Here is a 14,671-nt window from a genome sequence, read left to right on the forward strand (position 1 = left end):
ATGCTTTTAAAATAAAATTATTTATTGAGCAATCTAATATTTATATACTTTACAACAATTTCTGTGAAACAAATGTTCAGATTTGAATAGAAAAATACAATTATAAAAATAAGAATGCTATTGGTTGAAAATCTTACATCTACAAATAAAATCATATGCCATCACTTATGTGTGAACAGTATACTCACTTCTATATCGTCCCATCCTATAAGACTTCTTGTGAAGCATATATAATACAAACACATTACAGACTAATGCTTTTATATATACGCAGTACAATTATAATGTATCTACAATCTTTACACCATCTACTGGTCTGAACGATCGATTTATCTTCCGTTGGCATAAAAATATGCAACTCAAATTAACTAGTTATAAGAAAAAGATTCTCTTATAACATTGATGATGATGATGCATAATTTTTCATGTTTAAAATTTTTCATGTTTTTTTCATGATTTTAAATTTGCATTTACATCTAAAATCAATAAAATTACAAGAATCTACTACTTTTTGCGTTTGTGTTTGAAATAACAACAAAATGAAAAAAAAAGAAAAAATATTTTATTCAAATCAAATAAAATACTGAAAAGATAATATATAATGTCAATTTGATATGTGAATATCAAAAATCAGCTTCTTTCGAAAAACGAAATAATTTGCAAACATCTCATGACGATGTAAGAATCACTTTCGCCGATCGTCGAGACTGGGATATCCATGACTTGCATAACTTCTCGCAAGATTGTTACACGGCATTATACTTTCTTCTCTTTTCTCTGCCAGAGTCTCATTCTGGTCCATTTGTTCATTCTTTTCTGTCTTGATCGGCCAACACACACACATTCGTTTACGCAATTTTGCCTCCGTTACGCTTAAAAGCTTCAATACTTCGCATCGTCAAGCAATATATAGAAATTCTTAAAAAAAAAAAAAAAAAATAGTTTTCACATTTCGCAACAATTTTCGTCAGAATAGAAGGTTAATAATTTTGACCTAAATCTACCGAGAGAAGTTAAAATGATTTTGCATAGATTCACAATGTTTGAAATTCTATTTAAGATTACTTGTTGATTATTATATTAAATATATATTAATAGAAAATTTTATGATGCTCGTTAAATGTAATATATATTAATTTTTATTTTAGCAGTTAATTCTTTTTTTAAAAAAAGATTAATGTAAATTGACTAAAAAAAAATCTACATCACTAGAACTTTGTAATCAATGAAAATTTTAAATTCAATAAATTTTAAGTGCAATAACAACAGAGAAAAAATATAATGTAAATATAATAATAATAAATAATAATGTTAAAAGATGTTAATAGTGATAAAACATCAATCATGAGAAAAATATAAACAATATATCTAAGTTTAAATTATTTTCTAATATTATTAAAATGCAAGATTTTACTTAATTACCTAATATTTGTTCTTATAAAAAAAAGATTGAGCCAATAAGCTATAATAGAATATTAACAATATAATAATATTTAAAATATATGTATGATAATATTTAATATTTAATATTTCTTCAGAACATAGTTCAAAAATGAATTGAAAATTTTTCACATCTATTTCATTCAACTACAACATTAGAAAATAGGATAATTAAGATAAAAGAAATAAAATATGAATTAACACGCAATATAATATATAAATAGATTAATATAATATATCATATGCATTATCTCTAATGTCTAATAATAAAATAAAATTAATTTTACTTTTGAAAGTTATAAATATTTTGTCATTTAATAAATAAAAATATTGAAATTTATGATATACTTAACAATTATTAAAATATTGTAATATAAAAAATATTTATAATAAATCAAAAAAATATTATATTCAGCTTTTTGAAAATAATTTATAAAAAATATAAAAAAGAACGAAAATTTCATAATTGAAAAAATGCATTCAAGATAGACATAATAATAATGTCATTATCTAAAAAAAATTTTAAATATTCGAACAATTTCAATATATCCGTAAAAAAATCTTAAATAGAAAAAAAAAATTTACCAAATTATATTGATTTTATAAAAATTAATAAAGTTGAAAAATTGTAATTTTTAGCAACGAAAGTGATTTAATATATTTGCATTTGATAGCAAAAAATTTGTGTGAAAAAAACAAAATGAATTATAAATATGTTAATATTATATTTCGTGACATCTTTTGAGAATTGATTCTAAAGAACAAAACAAAAATTATATAAAATTATTGATTGAATCTTATTTATTAAGTATATTATAAACTTATTTATTAAGTATATTATATCTTATTTATTAAGTATATCATAAACAATTTGCATTAAATAATTTGCATGCACAATTTGCATTAAATAAAACAGAAATAAAGTAAGATATTTCTATCTCTATCTCTATATTATTTAACATAAAATTAAATTATTTAAAACTTAATAAATATTCAATCAATGATATCTCTTTCCATTTTAGACATAAAAAGATGATATATTACGGCTTTATGTATGTGAAATTTATATTTAAATTTATATTTAATTTTATATTATTTATATATGAAATTGTATTATTGTTACAAAAATGTAAGTGTTCGATCATTTGATCGATCATATGCAAATATATTTTCTTGATTGTTGATAAAATTATAACTATTTTTTAATAATATTATTTTTGTTTTCTAACTATAATTTTATCAACAGTTAAGAAAATATATTTTATATTTTATGTAATTTATTTTAATGATGCTCTTAATAATTATAGTTAAGAGGTTAACAGAATATGTAACATTATTATACATATATTTTAAAAGTACCTGTAAATTCTTCAATTACAACAAACAATCTAAATTCTTCTATTATATTCATAAATTAAAAAAACTAAAATGTTGTACAAACAGCAAAATTTAATATTTAATATTACATAGAATTTCTAATGGACGTTACAAGCACCGAGTTTAACGACTAACCTACTAAATTCTACACTGTTTCCCGCGTAAATAAGTCTGATTCGTTCTGTTCTCCCATTGGTGCTTCGTCTATCTCATATTTAAATTTACTTGTTAAATATTTAGTATTTATTAAATATTAAGATTATATTAATATATAAATTATTTCTAATTAAATTTTGTATTTAATATTTTTAATGTTACAAAGATTTGAACTATTTTGTTTCGAAAATATTAAAATATTCTATAAAAAAATATATAATGTCTAATTAAATAAATAAAATTAAATAATGAATGAATTTAAATATTTAATTTAAATATTAAAATTTAAATAAGATAAAATTATATAAACATTATTGATAAATTGCATTTGCTTTTTAATGTTAAGAAATATGTTCAAGAAAATATATGTTGCAAGAAAGAATTGAAATGAAAAAGATCCGCAATTTGAGAGCCATTTGCAAATGTTTACAGTAATGCCCGCAAGATGGCAAGTTGGCGGCAGTGGTTTTCGTCGTCGGCACGGCGGCCCTCGTTTCCATCGTTTTCGTCGCGTCGTCCTCGTTGTCATTCTCGTTGTCATCCTCGTCTTTGCCGCGATCGTTTTTTCCTTTTGTCGTTTCAAAAAGACTCTACGTTTATTCTGTTTGGTTCGACGGTACGCTGGCAGAAAACGAGTCATATGGATATTTGTCAGGGGCGAGGTAGGAAATCCGTATGCGAGCACACAGAAGAGTGACAGGTTACGAATTCGTCGAAAGTGGGAGGGAAATACAGAAGGAAGAAAAAAAGAAAGGGCGGAAAGGAAGAAAGGAAAAAAGGAGGGAGAAATATTGGTAGGATGAAGCATCGTGGACGAGGGTAGGGCAACAGAAACCAATAGTGAGGTGAATAGGTGGCAGATAGCGTAAACGGAAAACGGCCAGCAGTAGAGTATACAAAAAGGAACGGGGTACCGTCAGTCAAGTGCGACCGCGTGCACAAGACAGTATTGTGCAGATATAACGCTGTTATCCCTCCTCTTTTTCTTTGATCTTTGCTCCTTTATTTTCCTTCTTCTGCCCCTTTCCCATCCTACTTCTCTTTTTCTTTTCCTTTAATTTTTCCATCTGTGATACGCGCTCGCGACGGAGAGGAGGAACACGACACGTCGATGAATGAAACTGACGACGAACAGTTATCATTCTTATTCGCGTTTGCTTGCTTCTAACAGCAAGAAGCAAGCTAAGCTTCTTTCGTTCGTTTTACCAACGAAACGACATCGAATAGAAATTTAACAAAGAAGGAATATCAATCACCTATACTCAAGAAAACCTTCACGAGGATATACGAAAAATTCCGCGTTCATTCTTTGCTATCGTGAATTATCAACGTGCTTATTTTATGTATCATCGATCAGGTGACAAGAAGAAAACGAGACGGTATCAGAATTTGAGGAATCGGTGAAGCCGGTAATCACGGTGCTACGAAACGTTAGAAAGATAAAGAAAAAGATAACCAAAAGAAAAAAGGGGAAAAGACAACAACGAAAAACAGGTAAATGTAATTATTTAACGCACTGTACTTTGTTCTAAATAAATTTATGTTCTATACGTTTGAGGCGTGCCGGTACGGATTTTAAGGTTAGGACGGCCTGTAATCGATTCTGTACTTCCTATAATACGAAATGACCGTCAACTGACAAATATGATTTCTGTCGAAAATTCTCGTTCATTTAACTATTAAAATGATTATTTTTGACTAAAAAACTTTGGATATTAAATTAATTACTATGCTTTTATGATCTTGTTATATTTCCCGGTAAAATATTCAAAATGAAATCGTCCGTTCCAATGTTCAATCATCTAGTCTAACCTCTAATAACTTTTATAAACGAATGTCATTGATTTCATTTTTTACGAAACAATTGATCTTTTGACATTCGATATCTTTTCATTGATATCGATCGTAATTTTCAAATTATTTTTTAATAATTTTTAAAAAATATAATCTCTGATATTTATAAATCAAACGTTAATTTCTTACTCTATTCGTGATATATATGAATTGAGAAAAATATGTTTTTTCAAATTTATTATTCGCAAATTATTTTATGTTTTTCTGCATTGAATATATTTATACGTAAGATTCTACATTATATCCTTTTTCACTTTCAATTAAGATCAAAATAGAATTATAAAACTTTATTATTGTAAATGATTCTCAAGAAAACTTGAGAATTGTTACAACAATTGTTAAAATTGTTAAAATATATATACAATTCTCTATGATTTGACAGCTAACTTGGCTTAACTCGGTTTGACTCAACTCTCTTCGAATGCCGTTACATCCGGTTCACGCACTCTTATACGAGAAATTAATAATTCTTTCGCATACGACCGACAAACGTGTTATACCGGGGACATTACGTTCATTTCCGGTACAATTGATTCTCGTTAGTCGTGGATAAACTTCTATTCGAATGCTTTCTCTCTTATTTTAAAATCGTGTTTAATTCTCTAAATAATCATATAATATGAAAATTAACTGATACTGTTAGATATATTTGATGTATTCATTCCATACCAGACTAAGCTATAATAAAATCGTATTCGCTCTTTCCAATTTCGTTTCTCTTATGACGTCTGTCTATCGCGTTATTATTTACGAATGCAAAACTCGCCCAGCAAATGTTTCGACATACCTTCGACCTCGATCGAACCATGATTCAGACACAAAATAGCATCGAACAAATAGAGAGAAAATTCAAGAAATTTCTGTATTGAATCATAATACAGAACATAATCTTGAGTTATAGATAACATCCGTTTTCAAGTACCAATGAGGCGTGACAGTAACCTATAAAACCACTCTATCGAAAGAACAGCTTAACATGGTAAATAAAAATTTCAACTTCTTTTCCGATTCTTTTTTCTCTTCTTTTTTCTCTCTTTAGTTCCCTCTTTAATTCCCCTTTAAAAAGAATATTTTAACTCTTAGGTATAGATATATTTGATATATTTGAAAGACATTACTTTCAATACATATATTATTGACTTACAATACACTGTACTTACAATACAAATATATTATTTAGAATATGTAATTTTTAATATTGCGACTGTATCGATAGTTTAAAACTATCGATAATTAATCCATCATAAAAAATGACCAAAAATTAAATAAAAATCATTTTAAAAAATATTAGAGAGAATATCTTAAAGTTACATTTAACTAAATAGCTATATAGTCAAAATGTTGCCCATTCCCATCGACTTCGATCATGAAAAAGAAAAATAAGAATATAATCGGGGATAGTCGATGGTGAAATTATTTCTATATATCTATACCAGACGATCACAACAGATTTGAAAGAATCAATAAAGACGCGTGAAATGCCATTTGGCATTCGGTTTATATGATATACATATATATCTACTATCGTTGCCTCAACGAATATACTCGCCATTTATCGATTGTGATTTCAACTCTTTATGGAAAGTCTGAATCGTTTATGTCCACTATATTTTTTTTTATCGTTTTATATTTTTAAAAATTCTAAAAAAAATCGAAAACAAAAATCTCTTTGAACGAAATTTTGCTCGGGATACAAATGTTCCACGGAGGATTAATCTCATAATTAATAAATATAATATAAGATATTGATTTTTCATGTTATCATTTTTCAATGATACAAAAGCATCTCCAATTCATAAGACATAACTAAACAGGTCGCTAAATACCTGTAGAGGAATCCCGGTCGAAAGTAACTGCTTAAGCAACAACCGTCGGACAGAATTACTTTCTCCGTCCTCGACGGATGGTAGTACGTAATAGCTGTGCGTCATTGTCAAATTGGATAATTTCACGCGATCAGCTTCATTCTTTCGCGTCACCATAAAACTTGTCCTGTTGGTATAGTTATATGTAACTAAATTTTTCGCATTATTCCATATCTCGCAAAGAACTGCATCTTCGTTGACCGACCTACTTTATATCTCACGAAGTCAGTCACGCGCGGGGAGGAGAAAGAAAGTGGCATCTTAGGGGCGAAAAACCGATGCTTGGGAAGATTGTCTCCGTGTTCAACGAGAAATCGATGAGTCTTACGTGGCAGCTTAATATCGATCCTCTCATTTTTGGTTGCGTACCATCTTAAACTTAATATTTCGCCCACGTTTTCTCAATAAAAAAAAAAAAAAATTTTTTTTATTTTTCGAATTGTAAAAAAGATCTTCAAACGAGAATTTCTTAATAAATTAAACAATCGATCATTCACACGAATATTAGATTGGATACAGCGCTTTTATTTTATTTATTCATGAAAATCGTCTTAATTTTTTACGCGCATTGCCTTGATAAAAATATCTTTTTTTCGGTAGTGATTTTAGATCCGGCAAAAAATAAATATTGACATCATTCTGTTGATTTACACGCGTACCAGCTTAATCACCGATTTTATTATTTTTAATCGCGATAGTCATTTGAAAAAGCTTCATGTTTTATTCATTATTCATTGTGATAAAATATTTTTTTCATTTCTATTTTTAAATAGAATCTTAGTTTTTAAACTGGTGAAATTTATGAATTTCTTGATGTGCAATCGATGATTCATACGGATACCAGCTAGTTCGATAAATGTGATAATGCGTATTATCATAATTCTCCCATCTTTGGCCTGCATTTGTGACACAATGTTAGCCATGTAAAAAGCGTAATACGTATATATTATATATACATAAACTCCACCTGCGTGACTGCGTAATGCACACTTTGAATTTCGCCCTCGGATATAAGGGGTTGTTGATCGAATGGAAGGAAGACAAAAAAAAAAAAAAAAAAAAAAAAAAGAAAAATCAATACTAGAATGACCAAGCTTGGTCACGTCATATATGATTGTGTAAGTCATACACGCGATGTGAGAAAACCTTTCCGTGTAAATTTACGCACGTGCCTCGTTCCCCCAAAGGGAATATGTTCCTGCGATGGTAAAAGTCTTGTAAAAGAAATTGTATATCTTTTATGTTTTTTTAATGATAATTTTTCTTTGCCGCAGTTTCTCCATAATTTTATGCTAATCTTATACAAAGTTAGATCTTATTGCGATTTTATCTCGCGTTATATAGAGATAAATTATGAATCTATATGGATACATTTAAAATATTATTATTTGAAATAATCAAAGAATTTGTGTCGAAAATTATTCTTGTTAAATTATTCTGTTCTTTTTTAGAAATATATATAGAGAATTTTCTTTAGAAATATAATAAAGAAATAAAAAAAAAAATAATTATTTCTTATTTTAATATCGAGTAATATTTGTCTATGTGTGCCAAATAGATTATTCATGATATATTTCAATGTCTTTATTTATATTGATTGTATGTCATTCGAAAATGAATCATCATTCATTTATATTTAATATTCTTGGCTGAAAATGATTAAATCATTTTCTATCACGATTTCTGATTCTAATTTCTTTATATATTAATAGATCAATATATTGATTTTCTAGATCGTAATACATTTGTTTTTCGATATGAAATATTACATCTTTGTTTTTTTACTTGGTTAAAACTAAGCTATCTAAACAGAATGTTTCGAATTTTTCGCGAGGGATTAAATTATTAAAAGAATATTTTAACGAAAATTGTTTGATTAAAGAGGATTTTTTAAGTGAAATTATATAATTTTTAATGCATTAATTAATTTATCTAGACATTCTCTATAGAAAAATATTAATCCATTTATTTAAGAGATATTTAAACTTTGTAAAATTTAGTATGAAAAACAAGAAGAACATGAATATGATATTTTTATAGATATTCAAATTCATTAATATTTTTAAAATTTTATTTAAAATTTTTTCCTTATTCGTATCAATAATCTAATTTCATATGTAATATTCTTTGCTAATACATATTTTCGATTTAACAAATATGCTATCTAAAAAAATAAGATTCATTATTTAACACTGCTATATTCAATCTAATATAAATATATATTACATTTATATATAATATATTATATAATATATAAACATTGAGTATCGAGTGTTTATCGATGCTTAAATACGTAATGTCTATTTACAATTACCGACTCTTTTGATAGACATTTTGAAATCAGTAGTTTCAGAGAAATATCTAGTTTGACATTTTAATGCAATGGCTGGTGATGCTATAAAAAATTATATGATAGTAAAATGTAACGTTCCACGAAATGAGCCTATTCATAGCTTCTCGCTCGTTCGAGAAGAGAAATTTCATGGTCAACTCGAAAGGGAAATCTATTTTCATCTAAACTGTATTCGGGTAACAATCATCGATAAATTTTTTGGTATAAAATAATTTCGGATCTATTTGTTATATAGATAATACGAATGGTGAATTTTTTTTTTTAATTTATAATAGAATTAATATTTACATTTAGTCATAATTTTTCCAATATATTATATAATATATTAATGTCATTATTTTTTTGCTTTCTTTTTTTTTTTTCTTTTCTTTTTTTGTCTCGAATATATTATATTAATTACTATTTGAAATATTTTTATTGATTTTATGACGATTAATTTTTGAATCAATGATAAATTATTCAATGATTTTATTCAGTGATTAATTATATACATATTTCCAGTTCATATCGATGTAAATTAATATTTTTTCTAATATTAAGACATATTAAATTAAATTAAGTATTAAAATTAAAATAACAAATATTTTATAATAAGTTACGAAAATTTCTAGAAAATATACAATAATAAAAGATAACAATAAACATTAAAAAAAAAAACGTTAAATTCATACAATGAAAGAATGCCATCGATTATTAACAAAAAATAATTTCTAACAAATCGTTTAAAATATATTATTGAATAAAAAAAAGTATCGAAGTAAATACTAATCTTTTATATCGAAATAGTTTTAAATTTATGAAGTGTTCCAATATTTTTGTGACATGGAAATTCATTTCTTTTTAAAATGTTTAAACAATAAATATAACATAAAAATTAAATTATATCAATTTCCATATTTTTAAAATCGACTATATATATATATATATTTGAGATTTATGAGATAAAACATGTATTGATTAATTGGAATGCGAGTAATGTTAAAATGATTGCTTTTAGAAAGACATGTTTATAATTGATTCAAAAAATTAAAATAATGTTCGCATTCATTTATCTATCTATCTAGAAAAAATTAATTAATTAAACTTATTAAATTAATTAATTAAAATTAATTAAATTTTGCTATTAAGTAAAAGTCAATCAATTTTTTAAATTTAAATTTTCAATGTCATTCGAAAATGACATGTTTTATATAATGTTTTATATAATATAAAAAATATTTTATAAAAATAAAATAATAATTATACAATGTTTTATATAAAAATAAAAAAAAGAAGTTAATTTTTAGGGAGAAAATAATTTAAGGGAATATGAACATATAAAATTTCATATTCGCCAAACTTTATTAACTTATTTTAGAAAATATTTTACTAAAATAGTATACTTATTTCTTCTCTTCGAGGAATCATAAAATTACCATAAAATCACTAATACACATGAAATTTTGATCCTTCCCAGAATCCAACAAATGGATAAAGATCTTTAAACTCTTTTTTATTTGATTAACAATATTCTTTTTGTTACGTAATTCTAATTAATAATATATATATATATATATATATATATATTAATATTGATAAATATTTTGAATAAATTTCAGGGTTACAAATTTTTTGATTAATTTCCATCTTTTTGATAGTATTTAATGATTAAAATCTAAAAATATAAATTTCAATGTCTGAGTTTTCAAAAAATGCATATTTTATTATATTTATAAATATATATCTCAGACGAATCGGTATCATTATAAATGAGATATATCGTCTACGTTGATATTAATATAGATGATTTATCGAATGAATTATAAATACAAGTTTTTAATTCTTTATATTCATTTCAAGTGAGATTAATTTGTTAATTAAATCATTTATTGAAATTAATAATTTTATTTATATTAGAATTTAGAAATGTTGAGAATTCTATTTTTATTATTTTTTTTTTTTTTTTTTTTTGACTAAAATCTTAAATTACTTGCTTATCAATGATTTCCTGTCATTAAAACTAAAATTTATACATTTGAATTTTACTCATCAAATAAATATTTTTTGTATTAGAAAATGCAAAAAAAATAAAAATTTTGTGATTTTCAAATGAAATTTAACATAGATCGATCTAATTAAAAATCTTAAATCGAATAAAATTGTTCAAAAAATTTACTCAGATATAACCGAGTTATATCGTTTGATATTTCATTTTTCTTAATTGCATTGATCGATGTATATGATCAGATATAATCTGACTATGTTTGATACGATATTTCATTTTTCTCGACTGTATTGACCGATATAATCAGAATAAAAGGTGGAATGCCAAAGAAAAACAAAAAAAAAGAAATAGATCAGTTGACCGTAACAATCCAGTTTATAGTTTTCAATTTGACCGTTAGTCTATCTGCTGTAATTGATCTCAACGCGACGTAACCACATGTTTAGATACTTTCTCGCTGGCCACCTTGCACTTACTCGCAGGTTCTAATATCTCCGTCTATTTCGTTCTCCTCTCTCTGTTCCTCTACTTTCTCTCTCTATATCTATGTATATCTCGCTTTTGTATTTTCCATTTCGTAGTTTTAAGACTTCTCTCTTTCTTTTGGAATGCCTAACAAATCTTACATTATGTACTTATGTAATATCCGTAATCGATGGAGAAAGAACGGAAGAGAAATTTCTTGCGATTTAATGTAATCAAACAGTCATAATTTTCGACTCGATTTTAGGACAAATCCAAATAATTGATTCATCCAATCAAAACTTTTCGTAATTCTTGTTATTTTTCGATTTGCAATTTTAAATATGTAATCTTACAATCTTTACGTTAATATCCTGATTCTTTTCACTTAAGATATTATTAAATTAAATCATTGTTATTTAACATTATTTAATTTAATTTATTATCGATTTTTATTCGTAATGTTATTATCAGAAAATTTCTAGAATTAGAAATTGAAACATATCGTAAAATTTTAAGTATTGATATAAAGATTAAGTAATAATGTTTCATATTATCAAAACATATATCTTACAATTCAACACTCGAGCTAAGTGAACTTCATTTCGTTGAGCCGTCTCGGATATTTTTGTGCTCAAGTAACACGGAACAATTCGAATCAATGATATTGATATATACATGCGTATACATATAGTGAGTCGTATTATTGCAATATTTGAGATATTGTTATTCTATGTTATAATTGTATTACTAAATTCACTCTTTTTTAATATTTTTAAATATTCTTTACAATTAGTAGAAATTTTATACAGTTATTTTTTATAATAAACATAATTAATTAATGATGAAAATTAACATCGTAAAAATATTCAAATAATAAACAATTTATAAAAATTTTATCTATGTTTATAAATACTATCCGACAAAATATTTTTTTGATCAAAAAAATAACAATATAATTTAAAATTTAAACTTAAACGAAATTACTTACTAATGAAAAGCGAAAAATACGAAACGTAAAAAGATAATAGAATATATAAATAATAGAATAATAGAATACATTTGTATCAGTAATTTCATTTGCATTACAATTAAAAAATAAAATTTCATCATTATTTAATTTATCGTTTATTAATAAATTGTGTATTAAATAAATAAATTTACTAACTATTGCATGTATTAATATATTAAAAAAACAATCAATACAATAATAATATAATAAACAAAATAATCTCTAGTAGAGATGTGTGGAAATATCGGGTATTCGAGCACTCGGATGAACTCGGGAAAAATCGGATAGATTCGATACCTGGATACCTAAAGTTCTCGTATAATTGAGATTTTTAGATACATTCAAATAGTCAAATGCAAATAATAAAATCAGATTGCCCGAAAATCTTGATTGCCAGGGATAGAGTTTAGAAAAGATAGACGATATCAATACGTATATTGTGTATTATTAGAATTTTTTTTGATAATTTAATTATTTTACATTAATATAATTATCATAATTAATATGAATCATTATATATTCATAAAACTGGTTTTGAATGTTATATAAACTTTTTTTTTCTCTCTTCTCTATTCCTTTTCTTCTTTATTCTTTTTCTTTTTCTTTTTCTTTAATTAAATATTCTTTAACACAACGAAATTACGTGTTAACGAAATTATTTTCTATAATGATTGACGTAAATGTACGACTGAGGTCATTAGAATTTTATTTCGTTATGTTCAAAGGTGACATACTCGTAATACATATTATGAAATAAATATGCAAATAAATGTATAAGATATTTGATTGAATCTTTAATTCGATTAAAATATTCTCATGTTAATTGAATATATATGTTCTTTAGAAACAATTGATTTGTATAAGGCATTTTTTTAATAACAAAGATAAATATTATGACATTAAATTTGCATTAAAAACAATGTATTTGACTTCATTCTTATTCATTTTTTACTCAGCATTTTACAATATATTCTCAAGTTCTTTCTCTACATATTTTTGCTACCAGAATTATTACAAAAAATGCTTTTTTATTTCAAAAATACATATGCAAATTTATTTACATTTTTTGCTGAAATTTTGTTAAAATGTTTCAATATTAAATTAATAATAAGAATAGATGATATACATCTTAATAAGCTATATATTTATATATACTGCAAGAGATCTATAAATCTATATATCAAAAATTTTGTTATTTAGAAAAAATTAATAAATAATTATTATTCTAAATAATTTTAGAATTTTTAATTCTTTTAATAGCTACATATTATTTTTACTTTAAGATAAAAATAGAAAAAAAAATATATATTTTTTTTAAATCAATTACAGCTTTCCTGTCAATTGGCAAAATAATACAATAATATAATACATAGATATTTCTTTTGAATAATTAATTTGTATGTATCATATAAAAAATATTGAAAATCCAGTTATAAGATATAATTTTTGAATTTATAGATATCAATGATATAAAAATATATAAATAATTGGCGAATGTATTTAATATGCTCATTTAAAATACAAGCGTTAAAAGGTTAAAGAAAATCTTACATATATTAGTTCAAAGTATCGATTTGTAAAAATTTTTATATCATTTATATTATATAAATAATAGATCAACACGATTCAAAACTGGTTTACATATGCGCAGAACTAGTAAAGTCGATTCGAGAAAAATAGCAAATCTTTAGCTATTATCGAATCATATAATGAGGCAACACTTTTTAATGTGCCAAGTAATTTTTAATCGGCCAATATGGGAAAGAGATTCTTTAAATTTCTAAATTCAATTCCAATTAATATGTAATAAGATTTGAACATACTCGATTGAAACTTTTGAAAAATTTCAGTAATTTCCTCAATTTTTCTTTAATGAAAATTAATTTATTATAAAATAATATATAATTTCCTTGTAACATTTAATATTATCTCTTATATAAGATTATTTATTATCTTATTTGAACAAATTAACTGAAATAAAAAGTTCTTTTAAAACAATTTATTTCTGCTTTATAAGAAATAAAATTTTTTTTATGTTACTTGTAAAACTAATCAAGCATATTAAATAATTTGTTATTTTTTAATTTATTTCAAGTAAAATAAAAATATAAAAAAGTCTGCAATTAACGATGAGGAAATAATTTTGTATCCGAGGGTCATAGATTTGC

General features: G+C 24.5%; 1 protein-coding gene across 1 annotated transcript in view; it reads left to right on the forward strand.

Annotated features, from left to right (window-relative positions):
- The first annotated feature begins 3,451 nt into the window (after positions 1-3,451).
- LOC122711763 (elongation of very long chain fatty acids protein AAEL008004-like) overlaps positions 3,452-14,671 on the forward strand; it is a 43,982-nt gene continuing 32,762 nt past the window's right edge. Inside the window, exon 1 of the mRNA XM_043930785.1 lies at positions 3,452-4,467. The gene's annotated coding sequence lies outside the window, so the exon portion shown is untranslated. The remainder of the gene's footprint in view (positions 4,468-14,671) is intronic.

Source organism: Apis laboriosa, unplaced genomic scaffold (genome assembly GCF_014066325.1).
Source record: "Apis laboriosa isolate Shangri-la unplaced genomic scaffold, ASM1406632v1 scaffold17_cov146, whole genome shotgun sequence".
Classification (NCBI taxonomy): domain Eukaryota; kingdom Metazoa; phylum Arthropoda; class Insecta; order Hymenoptera; family Apidae; genus Apis; species Apis laboriosa.